The following is a 5,878-nucleotide window of genomic DNA, read 5'->3' on the forward strand; positions in this document are numbered from 1 at the left end:
TATTTGGATGCGCCGACGCCGGAAATCGACCAGATCTGGAAGTAGATCTGATTCTCTCCGCCGTTTCACGCTGCCATCTACGGCGACGCTGAGGTTCGTCTTCAAATGTTCAAAGCCGGTCCAGATGAGAGAAGGGGAGAGAGAGAGAGAGGCGGTAGTTTTGGTTGGGATCCACTAGAGTCGTCGCCGGAGCTCCGAGACTGTGGCGGCGGCGGTTGTAGTGAGGAGGGAGAGAGAGTTTTTTAGGATTTTGAGAGGATGGAAAATCTGAAATGGATAGTAAGTGGGAATAGAAAAAGATATATGTATTTGGGTATGTATTTTGATATAGCTACCAATTATAATTTAGAAAAGTGAATTAGCTACTAATTATAATTAAATAAAAGGATAGTTATTATTAATAATTAGGTCTTAAAAGAAGCTACAACAAGTAAAAATTCCTATTTGCCTCAAAGAATTTTGGCCTAAGCAATGGTCCATTTTGCCGTAAAAGGCCCAAGGTTTTCAAACCAAATCCTTTTTTAAAGTTATCACTTTGAAATGTAGTCAAATTTTTAAAGTTAATTCATTAATTATATTAATGGAATAATTGAGTGCCAAATAAGTTTAAACCTCTCTATAACAGCATCATGGCGTCTGATTTTTTTTATTGTTATAGAGAATGGTTGTTATACACGTTACTACCAGAAAATCACTGCCTTCTGCTTTCCGACTACTGAAATAGTCAGAAGGTAGTCAGAAAATCCAATTTTCGAACTACTTTCCGACTGTTTTAGAGTAATCGGAAACTACAATGTCTAAAAAAAATTCCCGACTACAGTTGTCGGAAAATTTTGATAGCCAAATGACTTAAAAATAGTGGAAACCCCCTGCCTACGAAAGCAGAGAATTTGCCTTCTGGGTCGAGCTCGTCGCACTGGGTTTGCCTAGTGCGGGTTATCTCTCCAAAGGTAGTTTGCGAGCTATTGTACGGTTCGTATTTGCCCCCGTGCGCACCCGAAGTGGCGAGCTGCCGCGGGTTCCATGTCATAAAAAAAAAAAATCAAATAAGTAAAGCGTTAAACATTGAAACCCCATTAAACAACCAAACTAAACTATCCACTGCAAAATCAAGTCTAAAAATTCAAAATCATTCAAATCGAGTCTAACTAGCTAATAAACAACCACAACAATCAAGTCTAAACATCCCATAAAGTCTCAAACATCCCATATTGTCTCAAACAACCACAACAAACTACTCATCAAATTCAGTCTCTTTCTCATCATCAAATTGAGTCTCTTTCTCATCATCAAATTGAGTCATGTGCTTCTTCATGAACTCTTTCATTTTAGCAAAGTTAGCTTCGGTTGTTTCCAGGTCAGCATTGTAATATGTTTTGGCATCGCTGCCATTTCTTCCAAATTTTGTGAAGTAGAAGCATCATTCAACATGGCGACGGACGACACGAGGAACACTATACTCCAAGCCCGTAGTACCTTTTTGATACACCACCTGCCACCTCTGTCCATATGAAAAACATGACTATTCTCAATGAATTATCTAAAAAAAATAACTACACTAATGAGCAGCAATAATTTAAAGTTTAGCCAACTAGCAAACTTCCATAGTCTAAAGTGAATAGAATCTCCAACAATTAAAATATCCTCAATATAGCAGTAACTAGCTGAACTTATTAATCCACTGAACTAATTAATAAGAGAGCTTTAAGAATCTAGCATCTATTGTACTAAACAAATTTTAACAAGATACATCTATGGTTCACAGAAGAAGAATATTTAACAAGATGCATCTACGATTACCGGTTTATGCAAGAGATACCACCTCGGATGTGTTGCTGTTGGTAAGCCAGTAATCAAGCCATTGCCCCCAAAAGATACAGTTCATGGCCTTTTGTGTATTTTGAGACTATGTTGCTCGAACTCTCCAAAAATGCTGCTGCACCCGTATCGGATCCTCCAAAAATACACTATTTTTGGAGTATCCGACACACACCCATCGGCATTTTTGAAGAGCCCGAGCAACATAGTTTTGAGAAGTCTCTGTGTAATAGTGCTACTTTCTCCAATAAGATTTGCTAGAAAGGCTATGTCCAGTTCCAGCTATAACAAATTTTAAAGCCAGGTTTATATGCAAGGTCTCACTTATAAGGCCTAATGTTTAGAGAATTACCTTCAGAAGGAATGCATTCAAATCAACTGGCACAATCGATGTTGTACAAGTTGTTGTGATATCAGATTTGTTCCTGCAATAGAAGATGTTTGTCATGTTCTGCATTACCAACTATACTGAAAAATAAATGAATAAAGTGCTACCTCATCCATCTTGAACTAAAATCCCAGCCGCTTTCAGCAGCTGAAGCCAGCTCACGATATAATTCTCTTTTTTCACATATATTTGGGAGTTTGGAAGCTGTTTCACTGTCCTATATCAATTAAAAAGTAAAAAAGAACATGTAATTTACACTTGTACAAAGGTCATGTTAAACCCAAGTCAGTAATATGAGTTATGGAGCCTTATAATAGTTGACAATTCTGGTCGGGGTTTATTCCACATAGCATAGTACCGACTCAAGCCGTGGTTTGATCCCTGAATAGTCACTTTATGTATTCCTTGAACAAAAAAAAAAGTTGAGAATGACAGGAAAGTAAAGTCTTCCGCTGTTCCGTGTAGGCTTCCAATAAAAAACAATTTAGAAGAACTATAACAAAGCCTAAAAATTATAGTAAATTAACAAGAACATGCACAGCATGATAAGAGCTCACATTGGATACTTTTTTTGCATATAAACATAGCTTATAGTCTTATACACACAGTATGGTTTTCCAGAAAATACCCAACACCCTCACCACCCATGCTGACCTCCAAAAAAAAAAAAAAAAACCAATACGAAATATACTAGGGAAACCTAATTACAAGCAGACATCCTAATTTTCCAGAAAACAAAGGCTAAGACATGAGAGAGATACAGTTACTCCCTCCATCACATTTATGTGCATGATTTGGTAAGGAGAAATCCCCACTTTGTGGGATTTCACTGGGTATGTTGTTATTGTTGATTTGGTAAGGAGAAAATTTATAGTACAAGTTAAAGCATCTTAACAACTCTTAGTTTTATTTTTCGATTGTTCTTAATAGCTGTAAGTTTTATGAATCCTGATAAAGGATACTTGCCTTCTGTTACTGCAGTATGCTCGTGCACCATTAAGAACATAACCAAATTGATCTATCAAAGAGATCAGATTAGTCACAATTCCTTTTGCAGTTTCATACATCTTGCTTGCTAACAAGCCCCTACATCAAAAATATGTCTAACGTATAAGATTTTCTCAGAGCAAAAGACAACTATTAAAAGGAAAAAGAGTGCATAAAAACCAGGAAGTATCACAGTATGCGACATTGCAACATCATCACTTCATAGAAAATACATAATGATAAGAGTAGATTGTTGTTCAGCTAGTTAAATTATAGAAAACACCTGACAATAAGACTAGATCGTTATTTAGCTAGTTAAATTATAGAAAACACTAAACGATGAGACTAGATTGCTGTTCAGCTAGTTCAATCTATATATCTATATAAAGCCAGGACAAAGGCCCGGTGACGTGGCGCTTCCTCTGCCAAGCATTTATATTTATCTTTTTCCTGGTTTTTTACTTTTTTCCCCATTTCTATCACTTAAAAAAACACCCAACTTTGTTGCTGAGTCACATTTAAGTTGATGCAGATCAATAACATAGAAAAGAGAATCTTTATTAATGCCCAACTTTGTTCTACATACAACCTTTGTACCAGTTAACTAGGTTGATTGGGTAGAAAAACCACATTAAAGGTTACGATATGAATAGTTCAATAAAATTGAATTCTTGAAATGATGTCAAACATGTTAGGACGACCCAAATCTTGAGACCATAAAAATTGGATTTTGATGATTTTGAGACAATGTTAGGACGACCCAAATCACTCTAACGCTGTTAGTAGTGCATTTATGCAAAAGCTAGATCACAAGTCATAACACAGGTGTGTTTATCGTAGAAGATGGTTAACTTGGGTCACTGATATCATTCCGTGATTATGCAGAAATTCTATGGCAACCGCCATCTTGGCTGAATTGTGAGGATTAGGCTCCTTTTCAAAGGACATTTCAAAGGACAGAATAGTATATAATGTTCATTATACTAATACCTTTGTGTCGGCGTTCAAATTTAGCAATATGATCTCTTTGCAAAGCAAAGCAATTGGATCTTGATAAAAATGTAGTCTCACTTTTTTTCTTCACTTCAATTTATCAATTATTCATGAAAAAACAAGCAAAAGCATCAATGAAAAATTAACATATAGCAAAAGATGACTAACAACATTAAACACAAGAAAATAGACTAACCTTATTACCCAATAAGGATCCCAGTAATAAACCGCGATCCCGATATAATAACCGGAGTTTTCAATGGAAGCAAAGTGTACAACTCTGTTCTTTCCAATACATTATCAATCACTTTCCTGCTTAAATTACTGGTTTTGAAGTCGTCGAAAAAAACCTTTTTCTTCTATAACCAAAGATGCCATATTTGAGCCTCAACCAAACCAATATTATGATAGCCAACAAAATCAAAATATCAATTGCTCTAGTTTCAGACTAATGGGATCGGATATTTTCTTCATTAATAATATTTTCAACAAGTGAATGTAAGTTAACTCAAATAATATTAACTCAACAAATGAATCACAACTACATAGAGGTTGAATTGGAAAACTAAGTCATTAGTTAATTGCATCAGATTTTCACATTCAAAGAACACTAGCTTTGACACATAATGGTTTTCCTTTAGTCATTCCTGTAAACACATAATGGTTTTCAATACATAAAATTTTCTGCATACCTAGAAATTGTAGCAAAATTAATCTATCAAGAAAAAAACACCTAACGACTCCACATACAAAAAGTACTGAAATTCAGAACCCTAATTTGATCTTTCAATAAATTAGGGAAAAGTTTATTGCCGAACCGACATCATCTTTTATACATATTTAGAGAATTTGAAACCGCACAGATAAATTACTCATAAAAATTCGTAAGACAATGGTGTATACGGGAAAACCGGATATGATCCCGTCCGGTTGTGAGGTTCACCGGTGATGGAAGAGGTACGAGAACACACCGGATGCTACCCGGTCCTTTTCTGGGAAAACGCCTATACCAGAGTTGAACGAGTCTGTCTTCCCCGTGATCGAAACGGCCGCATCCTCCGATTCGAGCATTCGTGGCCGTTGACCCGAATGGCCGTTGGTCCGAATAACCGGTGAATGGGAACTTCGCGCCAGTGACATGCTGTCACGGTCAGTTACCTGCCAAACGTGTGTCAGACGGCGCCGTCAGTCCAATCCCACCAAATCTGCGCAGGTTTGTCCTTGAAATCATTAGTTTATTGGTTCACAATTGTATGAGACTTGAAGAAGTTACACTATAAATAGGGCATATCCTCACCCCTTGAAGGGGTTGCTTCCTTAACTTCTCCAAGAACACTTGTAATAGAATAGATCATATATATACAATCTTTCCTTCAGTTTCTAATTCGGCCAAGGCTGTTTTGTTCAAGTTTATAGTATGATTTAATCCATCAAGTACTCCATATTGTCCACACGTGATTATATTCGCAAACAAATCGCCACTATTAGCCATTTCACTAGAGAACTCTTGAATATATACTCTCTCCATTTCATACATACCAAGATCCAAGTACATATCCTATACCCGCTTACAAATTCAATTGATTATCCGATTTCGGGGTAAACAGTTTGGCGCCCACCGTGGGGCTAGGATAATAGTTCTTAGTCTTGATTTTTATCAAACTCATCTAAATCGTAACGCCTATGGCTGAC

At 36.6% G+C, this 5,878-nt stretch overlaps 1 pseudogene; it reads right to left on the bottom strand.

The window, feature by feature from the left end:
• Nucleotides 1-1,234: 1,234 nt before the first annotated feature.
• Nucleotides 1,235-5,678, bottom strand: LOC132067346 (trehalase-like; annotated as a pseudogene).
• Nucleotides 5,679-5,878: the final 200 nt, after the last annotated feature.

This window comes from Lycium ferocissimum, chromosome 1, assembly GCF_029784015.1.
Source record: "Lycium ferocissimum isolate CSIRO_LF1 chromosome 1, AGI_CSIRO_Lferr_CH_V1, whole genome shotgun sequence".
NCBI lineage: Eukaryota > Viridiplantae > Streptophyta > Magnoliopsida > Solanales > Solanaceae > Lycium > Lycium ferocissimum.